This window comes from Elephantulus edwardii, unplaced genomic scaffold (assembly GCF_000299155.1).
Source record: "Elephantulus edwardii isolate Elephantulus edwardi_28Jun2011 unplaced genomic scaffold, EleEdw1.0 scaffold00066, whole genome shotgun sequence".
Classification (NCBI taxonomy): Eukaryota; Metazoa; Chordata; class Mammalia; order Macroscelidea; family Macroscelididae; genus Elephantulus; species Elephantulus edwardii.
The window spans coordinates 3,894,473-3,906,770 of record NW_006399816.1 but is presented as its reverse complement, the minus strand read 5'-3'; the positions used below and the strand labels follow the sequence as shown (position 1 = coordinate 3,906,770).

Genomic DNA, 12,298 nt, shown 5'->3' with positions numbered 1-12,298 from the left:
ATTGGATAATTAAATGTGGGCTGATAATTAAATTAACTCCAATGACAGATGATTTGACTTTCTGCATATTAGTGTTTTGGGAATAAGCACCTTTGCATATTCATTTTAGTTAGTGAAGGGCCATTTGGAAAGGCCTCACAGTTTCCAGCTATCAGAGCAGAATCTTGTATGATCATTGAACCCTCCCTATAACTGGCTTCTCTACAGAGAAGCCCATGCAGGTCATGTAATAGCTGCTCCACACTGAGCAGGAGGTCACTGGATGCTTCTGGGAGGTCAGGCAGATGAGTAAACTTTGTAGGAGACTAGATTGTGCCTGATAGATCTAACATGCTTTTTCCAGTTCCTTTTTTAAACTTATTTTTTAATTAATACGTTAACGAAAATATATAGAAAACTTGAACTTCCATTCATTCATTGTTGCACATTTTCTTCCCTACCACAGCCCCCTCCATTGGCTTTTCTCTTTAAAAAGATTCTTTCATTGTTTCACAATTTCCTCCCTCCTCCCTGCCCACAGTCCACTTTGCTATGCACCTTTTATTCTGGAATGTTGGCATGCAAATAATACCAAATCGACAGTGCAGGAGAGGAAGACCCTCTATGAGGTAGATTGATTCAGTGACTGGGGTAATTGGGGTGGGTGTATCAGAGGCAGTGCGATTGGCACAGAATAGAGCAGGGTTTAGGGTTGTTGTACATAGGGTTGCTATGAGTCGCAAGCAACTCAACAGCACATAACAACAACAACAATGCTAACCTACAAAGTAGCTTCTCTAATGCTTAGCATATAAGCAGCTCTTCCACTATCATGTGTTTTACAGACTACAAAACCCCACTGGAGGGTCAGCTATAACAGCACATAACAACAACAACAGTTCTTTCCCTCATCTGTTTCAATGCAGTGTTCATTATTTATCCCCTTTCTTAGTTTTCCCTCAACCCTCATGTCAGTCCTATTTTATAACAGTGGCATTATGCAGTATTTGTCCTTTTGTGACTGAGATATTTCACTCAGCATAATGTCCTCAGAGTCCCACATCTTGTGTAATATTTTGTGAGTTCCTTGTTTTTCAGTGCTGCACAGTATTCTATTGTGTGAATATACCACAGCTTCTCTATCCATTTATTTGTTGATGCACACTTGGGTTGTTTCCGTCTCTTTGCTATTGTGAACAATGCAGCTATAAACATGGGTGTGCAATTTTCCGATTCTTTTGTAATTTGATAACTTAGTAAGAAAAATTGAGCTTCATTTCACCAACATTTCTGGAAGTGAATCCATGGTGCAGTCATCTGAGATGGTTCCCTAAACACAGAAGCAGGAGCAGGTTCATAGTTGGAGGCTATCTACCTGCAGGTGATGGGAGCAGTGGGAGCAGTTCTGAGAGTGATGGGTTCCGAACTCCATTCCAGTTGTTAAAACTTTCAGATGTGGTCTAATTCCTGCTTATACACTTTTATTTTACTCTTCTGTTCTTGAAAGCACATCAGCCTAGGTCACACCTGTTTGGTAAATTCCCCTACCCCACAGAAATCCATGAATGGATTTCCATGCTCCTGTGGTGGGTTCAAAGTAGGTGTTGTATGTACTGTCGAGTCAGAACTGACTCTGACCCTACAGCAGGGCTTACAGAAGCAGTTAATTGCATGGGAGGAGATTACTCATCTTTTCCCCCCACAGAGCAGCTCATGGATTTGAACCATGTGCCTTTGAGATAGCAGGTCCTTACTACTAGGCCACCAGAGTTACCTGGGCTCCAAGTAGTTTCTAAAATTTAAGGCTTTCTCCTTTCCCACTTTTGGAACTCAGCCTTTCTTTCCATGTTACAGCCCTCTTTGTTTCTCTCATAAAGAAGAAATGCACATGCTGTATATCGGGATGGCTCGAGATAGCACCTTAGTGAGACAGACAGAAACCAAGTGAAATAGACACAAATGACAGTTCTGGAATGCTGAACATCAAAGAGAAGGGTAAAAAGTTAGATTAAACAGTGATTGAAGGAAGAAGCTGAATAAAAACCATGAACAAGAAGAGAGACATAGAGTGGCTGTGCCCTCCCAGCCCACTCAGCAGAGTGTGGCCATCTTGAGGCAAAGCTGGCAGGCATCCTGGGTGAAGAACATAGGAATGCAACTTCACACTGTTCCCACGAGGAAGCAGAGAAAGGATGTAGACATAACCAGAGTGAAGCAAAGTGAACAGAACACAAACTGGATCTAAAAAGAGGAGAGGCAAGAAGGAGGGCAAGACCTCCAGAAATCCTGGTGTCCACAAGCAGAGAGGGAGCTGTGATCCAGAAACCTGACTGCTTGCCTGTGACAGTTCCTGACCACAGAATAGAGTCATAGGATGTCAGCAAGAGGTGCCCACCCATCCTGACTCTGGGAACCACCCTCCATCCTCACACTAGGCCAGTGTGAGGTCCTGATTGGTGCTTGCAGCTAACAAGGATCTTCCAGACAGTCAGGCCCAATGACAGCCAACACACTCTACCTTCTCCACCCTCCAGGTAATCAGTGGCACAAAACCTCCACCCCTGTTAAATATGAGGCAGTCAGGACTTAGAGTGGTTTGTTTTGTAGAATACACTGAGCCAGCATGGCTGCCTTGGCTGTCTGTCTGTCTTGTTTACCACTGAGGATGAGGAATCATCCCGACTTGGCTGTTTAAATCCAGCCTTGAAGTTTGACACAGTTTTGTTTTGTTTTTCTTGCCAGATTTGAACATGAGCCCTCTGCTTATACTTAAAAATAATGACTTCAGTATAAAGACTGCTTCTCCTGAGAGAAGACTTTTCTTTATATAAGTAAATTATTGTTAGGTGCCATTAAGTCAACTCGACTTCATAGCAACCCTCTGAGGAACCGATCGCTACCCTGCCTGACCCTGCACAATCTCTCCTGTATTTAAGCCCATTGTTGTAGTCACCGAGTCAGTCCATCTCATTGTAGCTCTTCCTCACCTCCACCTACACTCACCTTCCCAAGTCAGGTGTCCAATTCTGGCAGATGAATTCTGCCAAATACTTCTGCCAAGGACTGCCCCTCCCTGATGACAGGGCCAAGATATGTGAGACTTTGTGTCACAGTTTTTGCTTCTAAGGAGTGTTCTGGCTGCCCTTCTTCTAACACAGTTTGATTTGTTCTTTTGGCATCCTGTGGTGTATTCAGTACCCTTCCCCAACACAATTCTAAGGCATCAGTTCTCAGGTCTCCTTTATTTATTGTCCAGCTTTCATAAGTAATTAAAAAATACTATGGCTTGGATCAGACATACCTTGGTCTTTAAACTGACATCTTCTCTTTTTAACACTTGAAGAAGTCTTTAGAGCAGATTTGCCCAATGCAATTCTTTGATATTTCGTTTGACATCTTGGCATATCCTCTTCCTCACAAGGGAGCTCTGGTGGCTGCTGCTTGAGAGGTGCCATTGAGTCAAGTAGGACTCATAGTGACCCTGTGAATCCTGTCCTGTCCTGTGCCGTCCTCACCATCTCTGACAACACTTGAGCCCATTGCTGTAGTCACTGTGTCAGTCCAACTCATTGGAGGTCTTCCTCTCTTTCTCTGACCCTTCAACTTTTCAAGCTGACCCACCATTTGTTTCCAAGGAATAGCCTCTCCTAGTAACCTGTCCAAAGTACGAGAGACAAACTTTGTCATTCTGGCTTCCAGGGAGCACTCTGGCTGTACTTTTTCCAAAACATACCTGTTGGATTTTTTAGCATTCCTAGGGATATCCAGCAATGAATCTGTACTGGATGTAAATGTATACTGAATGTGGATTTACTACTCAAGGAACAAAGAATGACATAATTTTTTAAAAAATTCATCAGTTTTTTGCCTTCAAAATTCACACAAAGACATAAGTTAAAATCCAGGTGTGTGGGAATGGTCCAAACAAACAGTATCCAAAAAAGAATAGGAGTAGCGGTCATAAATTTAGATAAAGTAGGCATTAAACTAAAAATCCATTATAAGTGACAAAGAAGTCATCTGTTTATGCTCCAATGACAAAATTCCAAAATACTAAAAATAAACTAACAGAACTGAGAACAGAGAAATAGACAATTCTGAAATAATGGGAAGAAACTTTAGCCTACCACATCTGATGGTGGACAGAACAACTAGAGGGAAACCCAGTAAAGAGAAAGATTCAAGTAGCACAGTTAAGCAACTCGGCCTCATAGACATATACAGAACATACCACCCAAAAGAAGCAGAGTCTCCATTTTTCTTCAGTACACGTGGATCATTTTCTATAATAGCCCATTTCCTAAGCCACAAAGCAAGCCTTTCCCCATTCCCAGATAACAGTCCTACAGAAAATCCCAGAGATTCCAGGGAGTTACTGGAAAGGTGTAACAAAGTGACAAGATGCAAGCTGAGTGTACAAAGATCAGTTGGATTTCTCTCCATTAACAAAGACAAATCTGAAAAGGAAATCAGGAAAGCAGTGCTATTTGTAGTAGCTCCTGCAAGGATAAAATACCCAGGAATAAATCCAAGCAGGACATAAAAGATTTATGAAGGAAAACAGCATCCCCCATTCATTGAGAAGAGTCTCTTTAACAAATGGTGTTGTCAAAATGGATAGTCATTTTTCAGGGGTGAGAAATGAAATTAGGACCCATACTTTACACCATACATGAAAACTAGCTCAAAATTAATCCAAGATCTACATGTTAACACTATAAAATTCCTGGAAGCTAACCAGAAACAAAGCTAGGGGCCCTAAGTTTCAGCATTGATACACTATCAGACATAATTTTAAATGCACAAGCAATGGAACATAAATGAGATAACTTAGACCTCCTAAAAAATGAAATGCTTGGGCTCATCAATAGACATGCCCAAAAGAGTGAAGCCAGAACTGATGGACTGGGGTGGGGGGTGGGGGTGGGGGGGAATTAGCATTGAAGTGTCTGAAAAGCCTAATCTCTAAAATACATAGAATGTCTCAACTACAATTTAAAAATGGGCAAAGACTACACAAATATTTAACAAAGAAACATTCAGGGGACTAGAAAGCACTTGAAAAGATTCTTGTGACCATTATCCCTTTGGTGCAAATTAAAACTACAATGAAATACCATCATACCTCTATAAAAATTAGGGCTAAAAATAACATATATTTACTAGATTAGAAGAGAATCTCTGTTACAGAGAGATTGTTGTGTAGCATTGAGTAGGAACTGACCCATAGCTGACCCTCCGGTGGGTTTTCAGAGGCAGTTAATCACATGGGAGGATTTATCCATCTTTTTCCCATGAAGCAATTGGTGGATTCGAACTGTGTGCCTTCAGGATTGCAGCACAAATACTTGCCACTAGGGCACCAGAGCCCCTTTGTGGGGAGATTAGAACTCCTCATATACTGCTGGTAAGATTATTAACACGTTGACGCAAATGACGGTAACACATCGACGGGGGTGGGGGGTGGGGTGCGGAGGAATGTGTTTCTAAGCACGGTCGTCAATTTAAAAGTGTGCAACAATGTGCTCAATGGTAAAACCATCATGAAAAATTATATTTTGCTGTCTAACAAAAAAACCCACACCAACTGTAGAAATAGAAATACTTTATGATCCAGCAATTCTAATTTTAAATATATATTCCTAGAGAAATAGGACAGGGATACAAAAAGAAGTATGTACTTCCATGTTCCATACTTTTTCAATCTCTATGCAGAACAGATCATTCAAGAGGCTGGGATTTATGAGGAAGAATGTGGCATCAGGATTGGAGGAAGACTCATCAACAGCCTGCTATATGCAGATGAAACAACCTTGCTTGCTGAAACTTGGGAGGACCTAAAGCACTTGCTACAAAAGGTCAAGGACTTGAGTCTTCAATATGGATTGAAGCTCAACATCCAGAAGACAAAGATCCTCACCACTGGGCCATTGATAGCACCATGATAATTGAAGAAGAGATTGAGGTTGTTAACAATTCAGCTTGTTTGGCTCCACAGTCAACACTCTTAACACCAGCAGCCATTAAATCAAAAGATGAATTTCATTAGGGAAATCTGCTGTCGGAGACCTCTCCAGAGTCCTAAAGAGCAATGATGTCAGTCTAGAGACTAAGATGTGCCTGGTCATGCCATGGTCTTCACAATTACTTGCTATGCCTCAGAGAACTGGACCGTGACTAAGGATGAAAGAAGAATTTATGCCCTCTGAGTTGTAGTACTGGAGTAGAGGCTTGAACATACCAAAACCACCAAGAGAACAAACAGGTTTGTCTTGGAGAGGGTACATCCAAGCTGGTCCTTGGAGACAAGGATTTTGAAGCTTTGTCTCACGTACTTTGAGCATGTGGCCAGGAAGACCAGTTCATGGAGAAAGGCATCATGCTTGGAAGGGTAGAAAGACAGTACAACAGAGGAAAACCCTGCATGAGATAGACTGACACAGTGATTAAGGTAATGGGTGAGTATGTCAGAGATACTGAGACTGGCTCAAGATAGGGCAGGGTTCAGAGCATGGGGTCACTGTGAGTCATAGGCAACTCAGTGGCACATGACAACAACAACTCCCGTGTTCAGTGCAGTATTACAATAGAAAAAAAGATGGAAACAATATAAGTGTGTGTCAGTGGATGAATGGGTAAACAAAATATGGTACACGCATGTTATTCCATGTAACAGTAAAGAATAATAGTGAATCTGAAAAACACTTTATAACATAGATGAATCTAGAGGACATTATGCTGAGTGAAATACGTCAGTCTCAAGAAGGACAGTTGTTATACCACTCCTTTAAAGCCAGAAGGTTTACAGGAAAGCAACATTCTTTGATCGTTCCGAGGAATAGGAGGAAGGAAGGAGAATCACTTAGTAGATGGTTGATGTTGGCAGGCACCATCCAGTTGACTATGTCTCAGAGCAGCCCGATAAACAGCAGCAGGTCTGAACTGTACCCTATCTGGCACTAGCATCACAATCTCTGTCATGCTCCAGGTCGTTGCCATGGTTACTGTGTAAATCTGTCTCACTGAAGGTCATCCTCTCTTTCTCTGACTTTTCCCAGCATGATCTCTCTCTCTAAGGACTGGTTCCTCCTGAAAATATGTTCAACGTAAGTGAACTCTGGTTGCAATTCCTTCAGGACAGATTTTATTTTTGGCAGCCATGGTTGCCAACCTGAAAATACCATGGCTTGAATCAGGTGCACCGTAGTCTTTAAACTTACATCCTTGATCTTTAGCACTTTGGAGAGACAAAAGTTTTCCCAGGTGCAACACATCTTTTGACTTATGCACTGCTGCTGCCATGGGTATGGATTGTGGATACAAGTAAAATGAAATTGTTGGCAACTTCAGTCTTTTCTCCATCTATCAGGAAATTACCTATTGATTCAGTGGTAAGGACTTTGTTTTCTTGAGATGTAACCCATATTGAACATTGTCACCTTTGATCTTCAGTGAATGCGTCGAGTCTTCACTTTCTGGAGGCAAGATTGTGTCGTCTGTATAATGCAGGTTGTTGATGAATCTTCTACCAATCGTGATGCCACATTTGTCTTCATATCATCCTCTCAGGTGCCCCAGTGGCCTAGAGGAGAAGGAGTTGCATTGACAACCCAAAAGCAAGCAGTTGATCCACCAGCTGCTCCTCAGAGAAAAAGGTAGGCTCTTACTCAGTTTACAGCCTCTGAAAACCCATTGGAGGGTCACCTATGAGTCGGCTCCAACTTGACGTCAATGAAATACTGTCATAGATAGTAGACATGTTATTTCTAGTGAAAGAAGACAGTACACACTGTGGTGGAAGTCAGAACAATGTGACCAAGGTAAATAAAGACATTAATAGACATGCAAGAATAAAGAATATTGCAAACACTATAACATACACAGTCCTACAGTAACAGTAGTAACAACAACAACAAAAACAAATGTGATTGCGATGCGCAACCGGCTTCTGTCTGCAGGTCCCATGTGTCACCTGGCAACTTTTCCAAAAGAAATGCCCAAATCTAAGGTGGCTTGCGGGGCCGGGGATCGGGAAAAACATGTGCCTCTGGTGGGGCAGATCCTGACTGCGGACGCAGTGCAGCCAGGTGTCTGGAAAAAGCATAGAGGCTGCAGGACCTGAGAAGAAGAGGAAGAATATGTGGGGCCCCAGCTTCCAGGTGGATTTTACAACAAGCGCAGCAGAGCAGGAGGAGCTGGAGACAGAACATGGGTCTGGAGATAGGCCCGCGGCACCAAGGGAACGCACCATGTGACTGGGTCCAGGAGTGCCACAGGATGGATCAGATGATGAGGACGAAGAGTAGCTCACCCTGGAGAAGGCTGCCACAATGACAGGGTGGGCCATCATGCAGAGGTGGTCGTGGATGCTGAGGATAAGCGTGCTATTGAGCTGTTTGTTCATGAAACCCCCTGTCAGGCATACGCTGGCTGAGATCATCATGGAGAAGCTAACTGAGAAGCAGACAGAGGTTGAGACGGTCATGTCCGAAATGTTGGGCTTCCCCACACCCCAGCTGGACCCACAGGTCCTCGAGGTTTACATAGGTGTCCGTGAGGTGTTATCAAAGTACCGAAGTGGGAAACTACCCAAAGCGTTTAAGATCATTCCTGCCCTTTCCAACTGGGAGCAGATCCTCTACATCACCAAGCCCGAGTCCTGGACGGCAGCCGCCATGTACAGGCCACGAGGAGGATCTTCTCCTCTAACCTGAAGGAACACATGGCTCTGTGCTTCTTCAGCTTCGTCCTGCTCCCCCGAGTACGGGATGACATTGCCGAATACAAACAACTAAACTTCCACCTGTACATGGCACTCAGGAAGGCCTTGTTCAAGCCTGGAGCCTGGTCCAAAGGGATCCTGATCCTGCTGTGTGAATCCGGTACCTGTACTCTCCGGGAAGCCATCATCGTGGGCAGCATCATCACCAAGTACTCCATCCCTGTGTTACACTCCAGTGTGGCTATGCTGCAGATTGCTGAAATGGAATACGATGGTGCCAACAGCATATTCTGCAACTTCTGCTGGACAAGAAGTACGTGCAGCCCTACCGGGTGCTGGACACCCTGCTCTTCCACTTTCTGGGCTTCTGGACAGAGAAGCGCAAACTGCCTGTGCTCTGGCATCAATGCCTCCTGACCCTGGCCCAGCGCTATAAGGCGGACCTGGCCACAGATCAGAAGGAGGCCCTCCTGGAACTGCTCCAGCTACAGCCCCACCTACAGGTGTTCCCGGAAATCAGTCATGAGCTTCAGAGTGCGGTCCCCCAAGATGTGGAAGATGACCCCATCACCATGGACTGAAGAAGCAAAGAGCCAGCCTGGCCTAAGGGGCCTGGGAAGTCACCAGAACCCTTTTGGTGGCTAGTGAGGATAGTGAACCTGGACAACTGTGCCTCCCCAGTAGTGGACAGGAAGGGCTGAGGGTCTGGCAAGCTCACCCTTCCATTCTAGGCCTTGGTCTTTGCTCAGTTGTGAAATCTCACTTGACAATTCTCCCCCTGCTCCCAGGGCCTTAGCCTTAGTGACTGGAATGTAGATACAAACAAAGCCATGTATTTATTTTACCTCTGTCCTTTGGTATAGTTAATGGATTTCCTCCTGCTTTTCTCTATTTTGCAAGTACTCCTGTCCTGTCCCTCTCTTAGGAATGGATCCTTGCCCATGTTCTTGTTAGGTACCATCCAGTTAACTACAACGCATAGCAACTGATGAACAGATTGGGACTTAGCTCTGTCCTGTGCCGGCCTCACCATCTGTGAATGGGTTCAAGCCCATTGCTACACTCACTGTGCCAATCCATCTTGTTGAGGATTGTCTTCTCTTTCTTTGACCCTCCACTTTTCCTAGCGTGACTGATGTCTTTTTCTAAGAACTCGTCCCCTCATGAGCCTTACCCATAGGACTCTCTTCATTCTAAAGTTCCCCCAGGTGACACCATTAGTCCCAGCGGCACTTCTCGCTGCCTTCCCCTGACATCCTTTGTTGGTAGGTTGTCTGCAACAAGGAGTAAGTTATTCAGCCAGTGGCCATGCTTACTGTGGATGAAAGAAGTAGATGAGAATTCCCTTTGCCAAGCAAAATGAAGGTAAAGGGCCAAGGAAAGCCAGAAAAAAAGTCAGGCCCAAGAATTAGATAGGAGTCAGCATAGGGGTTAGCCCACTAGTGCCAGATGTCCATTTTCATGAAGCCCATAAGCTTAAAAAGGTTTGCATTTTTTAAATGGAGTGGAGGAGCCCATCTCATAACATTCCGATTTCAGTGTCCATAAATTTTTATTGGAACACAGCAATGCTCCTTCGTTGACGAGTTTCTGTGATGCAATGGCAAAGGTGAGCGTTGTTGTTGTTGTTGTTGTTATGTGCCGTCGAGTCACCTGCAACTCATAGCGACCTCTCCCAACCCCCATTTATTTAATCGTGTATGTCTTGTTCCAGATTGTTGATTGCAGTACACATGGTATCTAGTCATCTGTTCATTTCAGATTGACCTTTCTTTCACCTGTGCCAAGACAGGAATTATCTATATATAAAAAAAAAACCACCAAAAAACAAAAAACTGTGACTGCATAGATAGATATGTAGGCAACATAGGTGGATGACAGAGCATGTGTGTGTGTCTGTGTGTAGTTGTGATCATTTATATATATGTGTTTGTGCTGAGATAGAGTCATTATATATCACAGAGCAAATGTGTAGAAAGCACATATTATGAAAATTCCCTAGATATATCTAAATACTTCGTGGAGCTGAGTTAATAGGCTTGAAGCTCAAGACTGTGCCCTCAGGGGACATTTCAGTCAGTCGGTATAACATAATTCATAGAGATAATGTTCTGCAACCTCGGAGTAACGTCTAGGATATGAGTGGACATCTAAGATATACCTGCTGGTTTCCTCCCATCTGGCGGCCTAGTGGTAAGAAGCTGCACTGCAGTCCCATAGGCATGTGACTCAGCTCCACCAGCTGCTCCGCGGGAAGATGGACAGTCTCCTCCCGTGTGACTTAGAGTCTCTGAAAATCCACTGGAGGGTCAGCTGTGGCCGGCTTGGTTCCAACTTGATGGCACACAACAGCACAGAGCAAAGGGCAGAGAAGCAAATTAAAGACTCAAGGAGTCTGCCTGTCTCCCACTGTCACCCACTCTGCCTCAGGACACGTTAGAAGGTCCCAGTGAGAATAGGAGAAAAATGTAAAACAAAACTCACAATCATAAAGAATGAGCTTACTTAACTGATAGACTGGAGGAATCCCCCAGGACTGTTGCCCTAGGACATCCTTTTAATTGGGAACTGAAGCTGCTCCTGTTGTGGTTGTGGTGGTAGTTGTATACCAGAACTGGCTAATAGCTGACCTCATAATGGGTTTTCCGAAGTAGTAAATCTCATGGAAGGAGACTGCTCATCTTTCTTAGGTGGAGAAACTGGTAGATTGGAACTGCATGCCTGTTGGGTTGCAGTGTAGCCTCTTACCAGGGTAACCTTTTAGCCAAATACTACTAGAGGGGTCCATAAAATAGAAAATAATATTTATATAGCCCCTAGGACACTCAACTACACAAGACCAAATGGGTAACATTCTCCCAAAAGCAAAGATGAGACAGTGTGGAGGCATCAGGGAAACCAGGCAGATGGAAATAGAGCAAGTGCTGGCCCAGCAAGGAGAGCAGCCAGTGCCAGGGGGCAGTTTGTGTGTGAATTGTTTCATTCAGAGACTAATTGGCTGTTCAGATTTTAACCTAAAACAAAAAAAATATTTTTATTTTTTTAAAAAGCAACTTTGTGTCTCAGGAAGAACCTAAGAATTTCAACAATATGATCATTTTAACAAGTTACTTATAATATTACATCACCAAAGAAAAATTGGGTTTCCTCCCCAAAAACAATAAATTCCCTATTTAAAAATAACTTCTGCCTAAGTGTTTATTTTAAGACATGTAGTAAGTGATCTGGCTGGTATTAAAATGAAGATATTTGCAAGTTAGCAGTTTTGATTGATTGTATTTTAAGCACCATCAACTTCAGAGTGCAAAGAAAAATCCAGCTTTTATTTCCCCCTCCTTTCTTTTGTGAATCTTCCAGCACTAAGTTGCTTTGCCCATGCTCACACCAGGCACTATTTTCACAACTCCACAAACTACTGTTCAGGTCATAAGGAATTCCTGGATTTGACCCAGGGGCTGTATTGTGAGGGACCCACAAGAATCCCCAGCAGAGACCCCAAGGAACCTGAACCTCAGATGGAAGCTTCTCTTAAGATTTAATGCTAACCTGAGAAAAGCACACTCTCTTTGGAAATTGTTTGATTGGTGATTGGCTGTA

At 43.6% G+C, this 12,298-nt stretch overlaps 1 protein-coding gene and 1 pseudogene across 1 annotated transcript in view; both read left to right on the top strand.

Moving 5' to 3' along the window:
- SCAPER (S-phase cyclin A-associated protein in the ER) overlaps positions 1 to 12,298 on the top strand; it is a 507,933-nt gene that overhangs the window by 470,151 nt on the left and 25,484 nt on the right. The gene's annotated exons all lie outside the window — the stretch shown is intronic.
- Positions 7,973 to 9,282, top strand: LOC102845700 (annotated as a pseudogene).